We start from the raw sequence: 17,248 nt of genomic DNA on the forward strand, positions 1-17,248 counted from the left end.
TGTTATTGGGCCAGTTTTGATTTCTATATTTTTTGCACAATCAACAAACTAATCACACACATAATTGGACTTTTAACTCAATAATAATGCTTGATCATCATCAATTAATTGTTATTTGTTCTTTAAACTCAACAATCTCCCATTTGATAACAAACATTATAAAATGAACTTTAATGAAATAGAGAGTGTGAATGAATTTCCCTTTGATACAATTTTAAATTGAACTCTCCATTTCTTTTATTCACTTGGCTCCCCCTGAATGTTAGTATTTTTTTAACCTGTGATCAATGGAATTTATACAAGAATTATGCCAAACATTCCAAAATAATTCAAATAGGCTTTGTATCAATCAAAACAATCCAGCCCGATAAGTTATTTTTTCAGAAAAATAAGGCTATCAAAAGATTCAGCATCAAGCACTTATAAAACCAATGTATCAATCTGGACAGTGGTCAAAGAGCAATCAAATTTGATCATTATAAACAACAACTTCAATAATTCATTAGCACTAACAAAATTGTTACTTGCTAAAACAAAATAACAGCACCAACTAACCAATAATTCATATTTTAACTATTCACATCATTAATCAATTTGCACCAATAGTTCACTAAGAATAGCAACAAAACACCATCAACTTATTATCTTAACAATTCAAACCAAAATAGTTCATTTTTCATACTCACTCCCCCTTTTGTCATCAAGGAAAGTTAGTACCACATGCACAAAAGTTTGTTAGGCTTGCAAAGCAATGTAGTAGTTCAATCAGTTCAAAGTTATGTGTCTAAAATCACTATTAGAGTTATCCAAAAATAAAAAGTATTCAAAAATAAAAAATTAAACATTAGAAATCAGTTTCTCAGAAATCAGGAGCATCAATAAGGAGCTAAACATCAGATTCCTCATTCTCGGTTCCTAGAATATCTTCTTCTTGTTCAGACATTATTTGATCATCTTTCAAGGAATCAATGTACTTCAAAAGTACTTCAACTCAACTTTGGGATTTCTTAAGGAATTTTCATTTTGTATAGCTAGTTTCCTAGCTTGTTGGCTTGAGTTGATCATATGCTTGGTTAGGTTCACAAATTCTTGTAAGACGTCCTGCACTATACTGTTGACCAAGTACTTATGGGATGATGATGTGTCGGCAGTTGATGGAGGATGGATACTTTCATCTTCTTCTTCTTCCACAATTGTGTCCCTAGCAGCCTTAGTCTCTTTTCCCTTTGTTTGTTTGACTGCATCACCGTCCTTAAAAGATGAAATTCTATTCTCTTGGGTCTCATTGTTCAGATCAACACCAAAGGGCTCAAAGATGCAAGTCAAAAATATGTCATATGATAGAGAAATATTTTTATCACTTTTGATGCAATTATACATATGACGCATTATAAGATACGCAAAAGAAATTTCAGTTTTATTGATAATGGTATAGAGAACCAAGGTGTCACAAAGAGTAACTCGTTCATATGACCCGCTTTGAGGCAACAGAATGTGCATAATGATGCAGTCTAACTGGACTTTGACAGGATTTAGGGCTGGATGGTTAGGGGTAACACCATCCATGAGGGATATGTTCTCACAAATGTTTTCCAAAACATTCTTGTGTGAAATACCTAGACCATTGTCACATTTTCCAATGATGTAGGTATTAACACCAATATCATAATAATCTAGGTCTTCACCAATAGGTTCTTGGTTTAAATGAATTTCATGGCCTTTAACATAAGAGTGAATAGATTCTTCATAATAGTACATATTGGTATAAAATTCTCTAACTAAATCTGGCTAAACAGGTTTTCGAATAGCAAATAAATTTTTTCAATCCAAATAAATAATGTTTTCAACAAAATTTATCCCTTTGTTAGCCAGAGCCTTTAAATCACCCACATATGAGGAACACAAGGGACGTTTGGAAGCAATTTCTCTATGAAATTCAAAGTTCATACTTGAAGAAAAATGAAGCGGATCATAGTGAGAATGAAGAAGGTTACCAAAATGGAATTTGAAGCTTACAGGATCAGGATTTGCAAGTTCTTTTACAAAATTGAGAAAAGGTCTTCGGTTACCTTTGGAAGGGCGACTAGAAAGTGCAGGACATCCTTGAGGACGAGATGAAGAACGAGGAGGAGGAGACATTGGAGGTTCTTCTTCATTCATGTATCTCTTCCCTTTGGCGGCATTTGCCCTAGAAGTTCCTGCTTTTGGTGGTGCCATTGAAGGTTGTCAAGCAATCGTCTTGGTCTGTGCCATAGGTTCGAGAACAGGAAAGAATGAGAAGATAAATGAGAGTGTATATGGATATGGGTGTGAGCTTGACTTTGGATGGAGAGTTTCTAGGAACACGATAGGTGCCTGTGCCTCTTCGTGTAGCAACCTTCTTTCTCATCTTTATGAAAGAACAATGAATGCAGTTTGGAGAATTGATGGAAGTTGAGAGAGAAGATAAATAGTTTACAAGATGTAACTGCTATAAATGCTTGAGTTTTGAAAATATAAAATGATATTTTAAAGAAAATTAAAAAGTGTTTCAAAAAGAATGATTTTGAAGAGATATGAAAGCAAGCAGTTGAAAAAACAAGTCAAATATAATTTTGAAACTCTAAATTTGATTTGACTTGATGAGAAATCCTAAAAACAAATCATTTTTAACTTTGTGATCAAAACAAACAATGAGGCCCACATTATAAAATAGAAATTGAGTAGAAGAGAGAGAGAGAATCACACCCAGAAGTATCCTAGTTCAGCTGTTAAGTGCAGTGCAGCCTACATCCAATCTCCATCACAACAGTGACGGAATTTCACTATAATCAAACAGATTACAGACACCAATTCTCCCTAGGAACTACCCTTCCTATTCGGGACAAGTCCAGAATCTAACCCCAATCCTAAACTTGACTTGGTCACCTACCAAGCTTTCAACTACTAAGTGATAACCCAACTTGCAAGGGGATTCCCACAGAATCATGAAACACAACATAGATGTACAAAGGACCTCTAGGACATCTATGGATTTTTCTCTTAATTTTGTATACTCTGCCTTTTTTCGCTCTATGGCTTTTTCATACAAACCTCAATGTTTGCCTTTTTCCATGAGACTCAAGACAGACAAAACTAAACAGAAAAATACAACATGAAATACATTAAAGGAGAAGAACTTCTGTTAGCTTGGGTAGCTATGAGAACTCTGTGCTTTCACTCTTTTCTCCTTGCTTAAAGCCTTGGCTGTTCACCCTTATTATAGAAGGGGAAGCCTCCAAGGTTGAAACCGGTCCAACCGAGCTAATCTTCTTCTTCTTCAAACGAAACTGGTCTGGCCAAAGAGAGAAGAGAGAGAACCGAATGTAAAAACCAACATGCAGTTACCTCTTCCTCATCCCATCTCACCAAGCTTCATCAATCCGGGCCTTCTATCTTGACTTGCTCCCCAAGAAGGATTCCTAGCCCTTGATGAGTCCTTGATGCTTGACAGCTCCTCCTGCTCGACTTTTGCCTCTTCCTCCACGTAGCTACAGTAGCTACCTTCTATGATGGTTGATCAAAAGTAGAGATGAGCCATGCCTCTAGGATCTTCTTCTCTGACCGAGTTGGATCTCTTCCATTTTCGGGTATGGAGAGCTTGAGACTTCTTCACTACTTCTTACCTTTAGTGGCAAAGATCTCAGCCATACCATACTATAGATTTTCTTTTTGCTAAGGACATCATCACCTTAGCCCTTTTCTTGCTTGTAGCTTCACTGCTACAGTGCCTCATCTCTGATAACTTGCAGCTTCTTCTTCTCTGTGACATGACCGAAATTGATGAGAGAAGAGAGAGAAGAGAGAATGCTTTCTATGGAATTGAATAGAGAAATTAAAATGAATTAATTTCTACTTCCCTTTTGCTTAGTAGCGTGTGTCATTAATGATAGCAATCAAATCAATTGCAATTTCTCTCTCATGTTACTAATGTCTACATTAACTCCATTTAATCAAATTTTAAATTCCATCTATGGAGTGAATAAAGTAACCAAACTAAGCATGCAAAGTTCCCTCCTTCTTTTTTTTTTTTAATTCGGACCAAACCTTTTGGTCTTGTAATAAAGATTTCAATTGGGCTTGTTCAACAATTTCTTGGCCCAATTAACATATCAATGATTCAGCCACATATCATATAACAAATTAGGACAAGGCTGAATATTATCATCATATTGGGCTTTTTGTTGTTTAAACCCAATGGCCAAAATTCTGCATGCAAAAACAGAAATTATTAATCAAATAATTTGTAGCTGAAATTAAATCAACAATTTCTTAAAAAATAATTTTAATAATGTTTGATCATCATCATATTAAATTAGAGTTTTCTAAACTCATCATTATGCAAACTTTTAATTTCTTATGGGTACTGGCAAACTCTCTCTGGTTACAGTCTTTTTATCAAATTTATTGGTATTGAAATTTCTGTCTTATTGGTGTATGTTGATGATATTATTCTCACTGGTAACTCTATTTTTGAGATGGCTGCTATTTAATCTATTTTAAATCAGCATTTCAAAATCAAAGATTTGGGTATTCTTAAATATTTTTTGGATATTGAAGTTTCTCATTTTGCTCAAGGAATTTCTTTATCTCAAAGAAAGTACTGTGTTAATTTATTGGAAGACTCTGATTTGTTGGGTGCTAAACCAGCATCTGTTCCCATGGACAATTCTACAAAGTTGTATCAGGATAGTAGCCCTTTGCTTCCTAATTCCTTAATTTATCATCGTCTTGTTGGCCGTCTCCTCTACCTTACTACTACCTGGCCTACCATTACATACGCTATGCAGCAGCTTAGCCAATTCATGGATTTTCCTACTGAATCCCATTTTCGTGCAGTAAATCGAGTTTTGAGATACTTGAAGTCTAATCCAGGCAGATGCCTTTTCTTTTTCCGTGACTCTTCTGTTCATATATGTGGATGCAGTGATTTTGATTGGGCGGGTTGCCCAGATACTCACCGTTTTTTAACTGGTTATTGCTTCTTTTTGGGAAAATCTTTTGATTTCTTGGAAAACAAAGAAGCAATCTACTGTTGCCAGGTCTTCAACAGAAGCAGAATATAGGGCTCTTGCAAACACCGTCTGTGAGCTCCAATAGTTGATCAATATATTGCATTTTCTTCAAATTCCAATTGATCGCACTCCTGTTCTTTACTGCGATAATCAGAGCTCTCTACACATTGCGACAAATCCTATTTTTCATGAGTGAACTAAGCACTTGGAAGTTGATTGTCATGTGGTCTATCAAAAGGCTTGAGCTGAAATGATGAAACTTCTTCCTGTCTTTTTTTCAAGACAGTTGGTTGACATCTTTACTAAGCTATTGTCCCTTCATCTCTTTCATCTTAATCTCTCAAAACTAGGAGTTCTTGACATTTTTTATCCTCCAACTTGTGGGAACATATTAGAGTAATAATAAATAGTTGTGTTAGAGTAATGATAAGTAGTTAAAAATTAGTAGTTGGTAGATTAATATTAGTGAGGTTAGTTTGAAATATCCCTATAAATAGCATGACTCTTGTATCATGTATAACATAACTTTATACATATTTTTTATTTTTTTTATCTCTATTTTCTTGTTATCTCTTGTAAGACGAATTCATTATTCTTACCTAGCTGCCAGTCTCCCACCGTAATGAGTCCTTTGCTTGTTCACTTTCGAACCAAGAAACATATCTCATGCATGAGGGACTCTAGTGGTCATATAAAATTATGACCCATTTTATAGTCTCTATTATTTAGTATTTAATTTTATATTTTTAAATTAAATATTAATTTTTTTTATTTTTTTAACAAATTAAATATCAATTTCAAGAATAGATGTTAAGAATAAGACTAGACACGTAATACGTGATGGTATTTAGGTGTGTCCAAGCGTGTCCGAAGATAATATTTTTCTTTTTTATTAAGACACAATTCGACACATTCGATGAGTATCATGTCTAAAATATATCCGATACGCGAACACGACAAATCAGAGAAGTGTTTGTGCTTCATAGTTATTAATCGTACCACTGTGTGCGTCGCACATGTTAAACTTTTTTCGAGAAAGAAATATATTATATTAGTCCTTAAGTACAAACAAAAGCATTGGTAAAAATTGTAAACACGGGTTTTGCACGTGTAGAGATAATCAATTATATATCTACTTAACTAAGTAATATATGAATAATAATACACATCGAAGTATTTTTGTTAACCAAGTTAGTCTAACATCAACAAAAATAATTATGGACAGCATTATTTGAATTCTTATTATTTAACTTGGTTGGATTTGATTTATAAATGGATTTAGATGTGTAGAATTACTCGTAATATATATAGCACAATTGGCATTTAATTAGTCTAACAATGAGTATTTTTTTTCTCAAAGTTATTCTTTATTGCAGTGAAATGTGCAATTACAAGAAAGATCATGGGTTCGAAAGCATCACAAAGAGAGTGGGGGTATTCCCAATTAAAGAACAAAAATGAATAAACAATGTGTAAAAAGAGAGAAAAGTGGCGGTAAGAAAGTATAAGAAAGAATATCAATTATTTCAGTTTCTTTGGTGGTGCAATTCATGTGATAAATCCACATTTCATGGTATTTATCTGCTTTAATTACGTGAAATTTGTCAGCTTTTCTCACAATTGTTCATTGAAATCGCATGTTTATATGATTTCCTCCTAATTGTGCTTAAATGACTAAAGCATGCTTTTTGAAGTTTTAATTGATTGATTTATCACTCAATGTTCTGAAAACCGGACCGGATCGGTCGATCCGACCGGTTTAACCGCGAACCGAATGCTTTTACGGTTTGGTTTAACCTATAAAACCACCAGTTACAAAACCGTTTAAAAACTGCTGAATCGACCGAGAACCAGCTGGTTTTCCTAAAACGGTGTCGTTTCGTGTTTTGGATAAAAAGAAAAAATGGGACGCCTTCAGACGTTCAGTGTCTCCTCTCAACTCTCACTCTCTCAAGCAGCTCTCTTCCCCCAAAACAAAAACCCTAGCAGACTAGCAGTAGCCTCCACCGCCGCCGCAAGGAGGGAGACACTGCTGTCGTCGTTCTTGAACTCTCCAAGTCTTGTTTACTCTAACTCCTCTCAACTTTCACTCTCTCAAATGAAGCTCTCTTCTCCCAAAAAGAAACCCTAGCTTACAATAGCCTCCACCGCAGTAGCAAGGAGGGAGATAGTGTTGCCGTCCGTCGCGCCGTCGTCGTTCTTGAGCTTTCCAACCCCTATTCACTCCAATCGCAGCTTGTTCGTCGAGCTTAGCGTTCGTCGTTTGGTCTACCTCTGCTCATATGCGCATCTGCTACTGTCCATCGTCGTGCTTGTTGCCTAGTCGCCGTTGTCCATCGTGCTTAACCACTTTCTCTCATACTCTGCCCAGATTACTCTGATCGAAGAAGTCAATGGCTTCTCTACTCACTGCTAGTGCTTGTTCTTCTTTTTGTTTTATTTTTTGTTCAGCAATTATATAGATTAGTGAATGATTAATTGATTATTGATTAGCTTTGTTCACTGCTATTGTGATGTACTGTACTGTTATGTGTCTTCTTTGTTGCTGTGCTCTGTTGACTGTTGTGCTGTGTTTTTGTTTTTAATTTAAATTTTTCTTTGAGAACTTAGTTTTTCCATGCTTGATAAATTGTGCCAATTATGTATTTCTTGAAATTGGTATGACTCTGTAGAATCTAAATAGTGTGCTTCATGTTTCTGATTTCGACAATTTGAGTTGTTTATGAAGCATAATTCACTGTTATTGCAAATGATTCGGGACCACTTTTGAGGAGTATATGAAGCAGATTACTTGCTGTGTTTGGAGTTATGTATTAATTAAATTGGTTAATTTGTTATTTGGGTCATGTTACAGCTTGTAGTCAAAGAGAGTTTAAAGTTCCAATATCCACTAATTAGTTGGCAATGTTAATATTATTAATAATATTATTAGTAATACTAATCACAAAGTGGAGAAGAATTGTAGAATTTGTCACACGGTTTTGGAGAGTGATAGTTCTGAGTTTGATATTCCAATTGATTTGGGTTGTGCTGAGACATGGTTCAAGATTAAGGGGAATTTGTGAGTATAAAATCCTATCTTTACTTCATTTTTTTCAATTGAAAAATTTAATTTTTGATATTTTTTAATGTTGAATTTGATTAATTATGTGGATATTTTAGATACCCTTTTGTTTATGATTCATGGAATTGAGAATTGGATTGTTTGGTACTGTCCTATATGTATACTTGTTTTAGGTCTTGATGCTAAGTCTGACAAATATTCTCAATTACTTACCACTATGGTTTTCTTCTTGAACGGAATTTTATTTTTCCAAAAGAAATCATAGAGGATTAGGGTTGTGAATTGTTTCACTGAGTGATGAGTGTAAAGCTGAAGATGATGATGACAAAAGTGTTCGGAAACATGTTTTAAGAGTGTTTTAAAAAAAATTTTGAATTTGTATTTTGATAAGATCATATGGTAGAAGATATTTTAAGATTTATATTAGACTATAATTATATTTTAGAATGTATATTTATAATTTATTTATTATTTTATTTTAAAACAGTTTTTCTGGTTGGACCACAGTTGAACCGGTTAGACCAATGAACCAGTGAACCAGTGACTAGAGTAGTTCGATGACCGGTCCGGTTTTTTGAACCTTGATTTCACTTATTCATCCCATTTGGTTTCTTGACATGTGTGTTCAAGTATTTCAGGATATATACGATAAGAATAGCATGGAAAAGTGAAAAAGATAGCATGCAAAAGTGAGGAATCATGAAGATTGGAAGCTTGGGTGTTTTGCCAGCCCGATTCACACCTGCGTACGCATCACCTGAGTCTTGACAATCCTGCATATGCGAGACCATGGCCGCGTACGCGACCCTTGAATTTTGACAATCTCGCGTACGCATGCACCTGTCGCGTACGGGAGATACCCAGAACGTGTCTCATTAAAGAAACACATGAGGTGCGATTTCTAAAGGTTTTTGAACCCATTTCTAAGCACAAATTGAAGCTAGTTGATGGAAGGATGAAGAGGGATCAACACATTCTCATACATAGAAAATATACTTAGTTGTTGTTCTTAATTTCTAGAGAGAGAAACTCTACCTTCTCTCTAGGTTTTCTTAGGATCATTACACTTTTGTTATTGCATTTTGATTTGGATCTTGTTTAATTTTCGTTTCCTTCTTGAATGAGTAGTTATTGCACTCTCAGCTTCATAGTTGCTTGTTAATTGTTCTCTTTTGTTACTTATGATTCTAGTTTGAGCTCTTGTGAATATTTAAATTTTCTCTAATTGAATTTGAAGTTTTATGTTCTTTTTATGTTTATTATGGTCTTTGATAGTGATCATATGTAATAGGTAGTTCTAATTTTCATTTAATTTGTAATTTATTCATGTGTTTGATTAGTGCATACCAAGTATTTGATAAAATGTTCTCTTTAATTATGGAGTAGTTTTTCATACTCTTGGCCTAGGTTAAAGGAATTGAGTGACCTTGAGTCATTGTGTCTAATTGGATTGATGATTTGAGAGTCTAAGTTGGTCATCAACTTGATACCCATTGACATTAATCTTCTACTAAGTCAATTGGTAGTTAGATTGGGACTTTTGGGATGATATTAACTATGCCTATTTAATATACTTCAATCATAGAAGTAGACTTAATGGGATTGATACCTTATAATTGTAATTATATGGTTATTAGACAATGATGGTGATCTCGATTTCCAAAACTTCTTTTGCTTATTTCTCGTTTTGGTTACTTTTAGTTAGTTAAATTAGTTTTAGAATAGATTTAAATTCATACATTGTCTATTTAGATTGATACTTGCTTAGATACTGCTTTGATCGCCTTTGATTTAATTCCTTGCAACTTAAGTTTCCTGCATATTAAGTTTTGCTAGTTTAAATTCTTATCTATGCCTATCAATCTTGGATACCTCAACCAACTTTGATACACATAATTGCACATTTTATGGAGGACGACCCGGGAGTAATACTTTTGATTATTTTTATTGGGTTGAACTTGAGATGACTGGTGCCCGAATCCCCACACCTTCATACAGTTGTACCAGTAAGTGCATTGGGTCGTCCAAGTAATACCTGAGCGAATCAAGGTCGATCCCACGAGGATTGTGGTTTGATGCAAGCTATGGTAAACATGCAGGTCTTAGTCAGGCAAAATCAAGAAGTCATTGGTTTGAAGTTGTAAGAGGAATAATGTATAAATTACTTTTTATATTAAATAGAATCAGTAATAGGAATATAGTTGAGGATTGGAGTTGCTTAGCCTTTCAGAATTAACTCTGGTATTACTGTCTTCTTTGCTTGTGAGTGATTTCTTCTATGGCAGGCTGTATGTGATCAATGCTATGGGCCGTGGTCATCAATTTTCTCTGCTCCAGATCAAACGCCATTGGCCGTGGTCATCCAATCTGACGGAGGGTGAAACTCTAGTAGTTCATTCTCTTGGCGATCCTACTCAAAATGCCACAGATAAGGTCGAATCTTCAGGATCAGAGAATGCTACTTCTTTGGATTCTAGCCAATACCACGGAGACCCTAATCTCCCCGAAAATCGGCTGAACTGGTATCTCGAGAAGTCCCCAATGAAGTTGTGGATTAGCCGTCTGAGAGATGTATAAACATAGCTGTTGGTTCGTGCCTTCCAATCACGTATTCACACGAACCCAAGTAGACGCGGGTGTTTGTTAGGCACGTTCGTCTTAGTATGATGAAAAGAGATAATTGTCACTGATTATCTTATTCACCTTGTTGAAGAATGAGTATACATCTTAGAAATAAATCAAACACGAATCGAAGAAGAAACAGTAATACTTTTATTAATTCATAGGACTCAGTAGGGCTCCTCCCCTCAACCTAGGAGGTTTAGAAACTCATAATGAAAGGAAAATACAATGTAAAACGAAAATAATGCTGAATGATGGTGTATGATCCCTGAATAACATAAATCAAATCCCTTAAATACTAAATAAATGACTAGTAAGGGTAAAACAGTCTTTTTTTAGTGCTAAAATCCACTTCTAGGGCCCACTTGGTGAGTGTTTGGGCTGAGCTTTGATGAGATCCACGTACTATGAGGTCTCTAGGATATTGAAAACTGGCTAGGGGGTCCTTTCTGGGCGTTTGGACGCTGGTCTCTGATCTTTAGGCGCTGGATGTCTGGAAGGGGCAAGAGGCTGGCATTGGACGCCAGTTTTGGGCCTTCTAATCTAAAGCAAAGTATGAACTATTATACATTTATGAAAAGCTCTAGAAGTCAGATTTTCATAGGCATTGAGAACTCTCCATTTGGACTTCTATAGCTCCAGAAAAGCTCTTCTGAGTGCAAGAAGGTCAGATCTGGACAGCATCTGCAGTGCTTTCTCTGTCTCTAAATCAGACTTTTGCTCTAGCTCCTTAATTTCAGCAAAAAATTACCTGAAATTTTACAAAAACACAAAAACTCATAGTAGAATTTAAAAATGTGAATTTAACACTAAAACCTATAAAAAATTAATAAAAACTAAACAAAACACAGTAAAAACTATATGAAAATGATGTCAAAAAGTGTATAAAATATCCGCTCATCACAACACCTAATTTAAACTGTTGCTTGTCCCCAAGTAACTAAAAACACAGTAGGATATAAAAGAAAATTCAGATACAATAAATCTCTAAGTTTCTAATGAAGCTCAGTTACAATTAGATGAGCGGGACTTAGTAGCTTTTTGCTTCTGAATAGTTTTGGCATCTCACTATCCATTGAAACTCCGAAATGTTGGTCTCTTTAGGAACTTAGAATTCAGATGATATTATTGAATCTCTTAGTTCAATTCTTTTTTATTCTTGAACATAGCTTTCAGAGTCTTGGCCGTGACACTAAGCACTTTGTTTTCCAGTATTACCACCAGATACATAAATGCCACAGACACTTTACCTGGGTGAACCTTTTTAGATTGTGATTCAGCTTTGCTAGAATCCCCAGATAGAGGTGTCCAAAGTTCTTAAGCACACTCTTTTTGCTTTAGACCTCGACTTTAACCGCTCAGTCTCAAGTTTTTCACTTGACACCTTCATGCCACAAGCACCTGGTTAGGGACAGCTTGGTTGAGCCGCTTAGGCCAGGATTTTATTCCTTTAAGTCCTCCTATCCATTGATACTCAAAGCCTTGGATCCTTTTACCCTTGCCTTTTGGTTTAAAAGGTTATTGACTTTTTCAATCTGCCCTCCTTTTCCTGCATTTTTGGGCAGTAATGGATTTTTCTGCTTTTTATTCATTTTTTACTCTTTTTTTCGCCAATTTTTTTTATCTTTCTTTTTCGCATGCATTAATTTTTTTTTCTTTTGAAACATGATTTTTATTTTTCTTTTTGCTGGTTTTTCTTACTTCAAGAATCAATTTTTGGATTTTCCATATTACCAATAATACTTTTCCTTTTTTCTTATTCCTTCAAGAGCCAACATTCTAAAATTTCAACTTCAAATATGCACTGTTTAATCATACATTCAGAAAACAAAAGTAATGCCACCACATCAACATAATTGAACTATTCTTATTTTAAACTTGAAACTCATGTATCTCTCAATTCTTTTTCAAATAAAATTTTCTTTTAGGCAAGGTGAGGGATATATGGAACATTTTACAGCTTTAAGACATCAATGCGAATGATCATGCAACAAGAACAAGAGAACAGATAACACAACAGAAAACAGAAAAAATAATACAACAAGAAAGGAGATAAAGAGAACGAATCCACCTTTAATGGTGGCAGCTAGTACTCCTCCTTGAGGATCCAATGTGGTGCTTGATCTCTTCAATGTCACTCCATTGTCTCTGTTGTTCTTCCCTCATGGCTCTTTGCAAGAGTGGTAGAAGTAAAAAAGCAAAGATTTTGTAATACCAAACTTAGAAGTTTTGCTCGTTCTCAAGTAAATATGATAGGTGGGGAGTCTGTGGGACCCACTGGTCCTGACAAGCTAGGGAATTTAGATTCCGTGCCCTCTGTATTGGCGTTTGAATGCCCAGGGTCTACTCTATGGCTGGCGTTCAATGCCAGCAACACTCCATCCGGAGTGTTCTGTTTTCACTGCTTTAACATTTTTGTCTCTATTCTGATTGATGCACATGATCATGAACCTACAAAAAATAACTTAAAGAAAAACAAAATTAAGGAAAATAAAAATAATTAATTAAGGTTGGGTTGCCTCCTAACAAGCACTTTTTTAATGTCATTAGCTTGACGGACAACTCCTTTCAAGGAGGAAAATAGTCATAGAGGAATAAATCCTTACTCCTTACTGGGAGCTTCCTTCTAGTGCTCTCATGGAATAGCAAAATATGCTCAAGAGACAGGATCTTGTTCACTGCCTGAGGCAGGGTTAGGCTTGCAGCAATATGCCGGTGTCCCCTTTTGTCACTCCCCTCTTCCATGGTGAATACCATAATGAGATAAGTGAACATTACCATTTTCCATGGTGAAAACCCTTCAGTAGGGATATTTTTATTTTTCGAGCCCCTAGGTATCTTCCTTTTGGGGCCTTCCTCCTTTGTGGATAGTATACATCCCACACCAAACTTACGTTTGGTCTTAGGAGGGATTGAATTGGTTTCATCCAAGGGAGGAGGCTTGGATGCTGAATTCTTTATGCAAGTGCCTCCTTTGTCAGGGGGCAATGGAGGGTCAAGAACCTTGAACACCATCTAGCCCTTATGCAAGGTAATCTTTGTTTCTTGTGCCTCTTGGATTCCCAGCTTATCCATTACAGAGAGTGGCATGAGGTTTATACTTGACTCTAGGTCACACAGAGCCTTCTTAAAGGTCGTGGTGCTTATGGTGCAAGGAATCAGAAAGCGTCCAGGATCTAGAAGCTTCTGAGGTAGCTTTTGCTGAACCAAAGCATGGAGTTCTTTGGAAAGTAATGGAGGTTCTTCCTCCAAGGGCTTTGTACCAAATAACTTGGCATTCAGATTCATGAGAGCTCCTAGGTACTGAGCAACTTGCTCTTCCCTAGTGTCTCCATCCCTATCAGAGGATGAGTATTCATCAAAACTCATGCACTACATAAGTGCATGCAAAGGAACCTCTATGGTCTCTATGTGAGCCTTGGCTTCCTTTAATTCTTGGATAGGGGTTTCTTGAGTGGGTATTGAGCACTCAGAGGGTGTGCATTGACTGGCGTTCAACGCCAGCTCTGTTAGCTCTTTGGGCGTTGAACGCCCATGCTGTGCACCCATACTGGCGTTAAACGCCAGTTCCTCTATCCTTTTGGGTGTTGAATGCCCAGCAGGGGTATCCTTGCTGGCGTTCAACGCCAGCTTCCCTGGCTGTGTGGGCATTGAATGCCCAGTAAGGGGTTCCTCACTGGCGTTCAGCGCCAGAGTTCCTGCCTATTTGGGCGTTGAATGCCCAGCCAGTGCTCCCAGGCTGGCATTCAATGCCAGCTCTGCTGCCAAGATGGGCGTTGAACGCCGAGTGAGATCTTTCTCACTGGCGTTCAATGCCTTCCCAGTCTGTCTAGATTCTGCCTTTGCCTCAGTGGAAGGTATCAGATTTAAACTTAAGCCAATATCATACAGGGCTTTGTCAAAAATGATCTTTCCAGTAGTCCATAGGATCTGAAAGCTTCCTGGATCTGGCATCTTCCTTGGCAGCTCATTCTGAATTAGGATACTGTACTTCTCAGAAAGTACCTCTATTTCATCTCCCCTTAGGTCCTTCTTTTCAAAAGAAATATCTTTTAGACAGGCCGTATAGGGGGTTATTTTTTCCAATACCTTTGCAACAGAGATATTGACTTGCAGCTCCTTTAGGGCTGCTGGAAAATGAACCAACTGCTTATCTGCCGGTTCTTTCTGCATGCCTAGGAAATATGGCTCTTGAGACTCTTTTACCTCTATAAGGGCATCCTCTGTGGTAATCACAAGCTCCTCTTGCACACCCAGAGAACATTCAACTCGAGGTTCCTTCTCCTCTGTAGGGGCGTGCTCAATGGCATTCTCAGGATCCTTCTCCGTGATTGCCTTAAGTCCCTCAGTAGCATGCTCCTGGGGTTCGGCCTCCTTGGTACTAATGAGGGCCAAACATTCTTCTCTTGAATTCACTTCTGTGTCTCTGAGAAGAGTATTAGGGTGTCTCTGCAGTTTCTGAGGAAGGTTCCTCTGAATAACTGCATTGCACTCCTTAGTAAGAGCTATTATCTCTACTTCCCTCCAATCCCTCTTGTTGTTCAATATTTCCTTCATGAACTTAGCATATGAAGGCATTTGTTCAAGAGCCTCTGCAAAAGGGATTTTGATCTCCAGCTTCTTAAAAGCTTCTAAGAATTTGGCAAATTGTCTATCCTTTTCTGCTTTTTGGAGTCATTGAGGGTATGGTAACTTGGCCTTGTACTCATCAATCTTGGTTGATGAAGGCCAAGTACCTTGTGTCTTGGAAGGAGGGTTACTAGCTTGCTTAGGAGGGTTGTTATCATGTGACTGGTGTCCCTTGCTTGGGCGTTCAACGCCCATATTGCTGCCCCCTTCCTGGCATTCAACGCCAGGGATGGATTCCCCTTCTTAGCGTTGAATGCCAATGACATTCTTCTTTGGGCATTCATTGCCTTTAGAGACGTCTTGGACATCAGTCTAGTGTCCTTCTGTTGGCTTATTATACTGAGGTTGAGTGGTTAAGGATTTCCCACTCCTCAGTTGACTAGCCTGACATTCCTCTATTATCTGCTTAGATAACTGTTGTCTTGTTTGACTCACCTGGGCTTCTATATTCCTATTAGAAGCTTGAGTTTCTCGCAAAGCCTCTTGCAGTTCCAGTAATTGCTGGGTAAGGGCGTGCAGCTAATAAGTCAATGGGCTATCCTGTTCTGGAGGGTTAGGTTCAGTAGATACTTCCTTAATCTCTCCTTTTATAGAATTCTCAGCAGATGAGTACAGATGTTGATTAATGGCAATTGTCTCAATAAGCTCTTAAGCTTCTTCAATGGTCTTTCTCATGTGTATGGAACCATCAGCAGAGTGATCCAACGACATTCTAGCCATGTTTGAAAGTCCATAGTAGAAGATGTCTAACTGTACCCATTCTAAAAACATTTTAGTGGGACATTTTCTTAGCATCCTCCTATACCTCTCCCATGCATCATAAAGAGATTCATTATCTCCTTGTTTGAAGCCTTGGATGTCCAGTCTTAGCTGGGTCATCTTTCTTGGAGAAAAGTATTGATTTAAAAACTTGTCTACTAACTGTTTCCAAGTTTTCAAGCTAGCTTTAGGCTGAAAATCCAACCACCTCTTTGCTTGGTCCTTTACAACAAAAGGAAAAAGCAATAATCTATTGAAATCTTGGTCTACTCCCTCATTATGTACTGTGTCAGCAATTTTCAAGAAATCTGTCAGGAATTCTGTAGGTTATTCCTGAGGAAGCGTAGAATACTAACACTTTTGCTGCACTAGAGTAATAAGTTGAGGGTTGAGTTCAAAGCTACTTGCTCTGATGTGAGGTATGCTAATACTTCTTCAATAGAAGTCAGCAGTGGAATTTGTATAAGATCCCAGAGTTCTTCTGAACTCTTCATTCCCATTTGGGCTCATGATGAAGAAAGGTAGAAGAAGAGAAAGGAGAAAGATGATAGAAGGAATAGAAGTAGAAAGGATAAACAAGAATTAAAATATTTTTTATTGAAATTTGAAAAAAAAAAAGAGAGGAGAAGAAGAATTTTTGAAAATAGAAGAGAGAGGAATTAGTTAGAAAGTTTTGAAAAAGAAGAGAAAAGATAAGTAACTAATTGAGAAAAGATTTGAATTTAAGATTTAAGATTTGAAAATTAAATTTTGAAAATTTGAAATTTTGAATTTTGAAAAAGCCAACAAGATAAGATTTGAAATTTGATTTTGAAAAAGATTTAATTTTGAAATTTAAAAATTGAATTTTAAATTTTGAAACTTGAAATGTGAAATTTGATTTTTAAATTTTGAAATTTTAAATTTTGAATTTTCGAAATTGAAACAAGATAAGATAAAGATTTGAATTTGAAAAGGTTTGATTTTTAAAATTTGAAATAAGATAAGATAAGATTTTTGAGTTTTGATTTTTTTTTTTTTAAATTTGAAATTGAATTTTCAAATTTGAATTTGAGATAAGAAAAGATAAGATTTTGAAAAAGATATGATTTTTGAAAAAGATATGATTTTGAAAAGATTTGATTTTTGAAATTTAAAGCTA

This window comes from Arachis ipaensis, chromosome B01 (assembly GCF_000816755.2).
Source record: "Arachis ipaensis cultivar K30076 chromosome B01, Araip1.1, whole genome shotgun sequence".
NCBI lineage: Eukaryota > Viridiplantae > Streptophyta > Magnoliopsida > Fabales > Fabaceae > Arachis > Arachis ipaensis.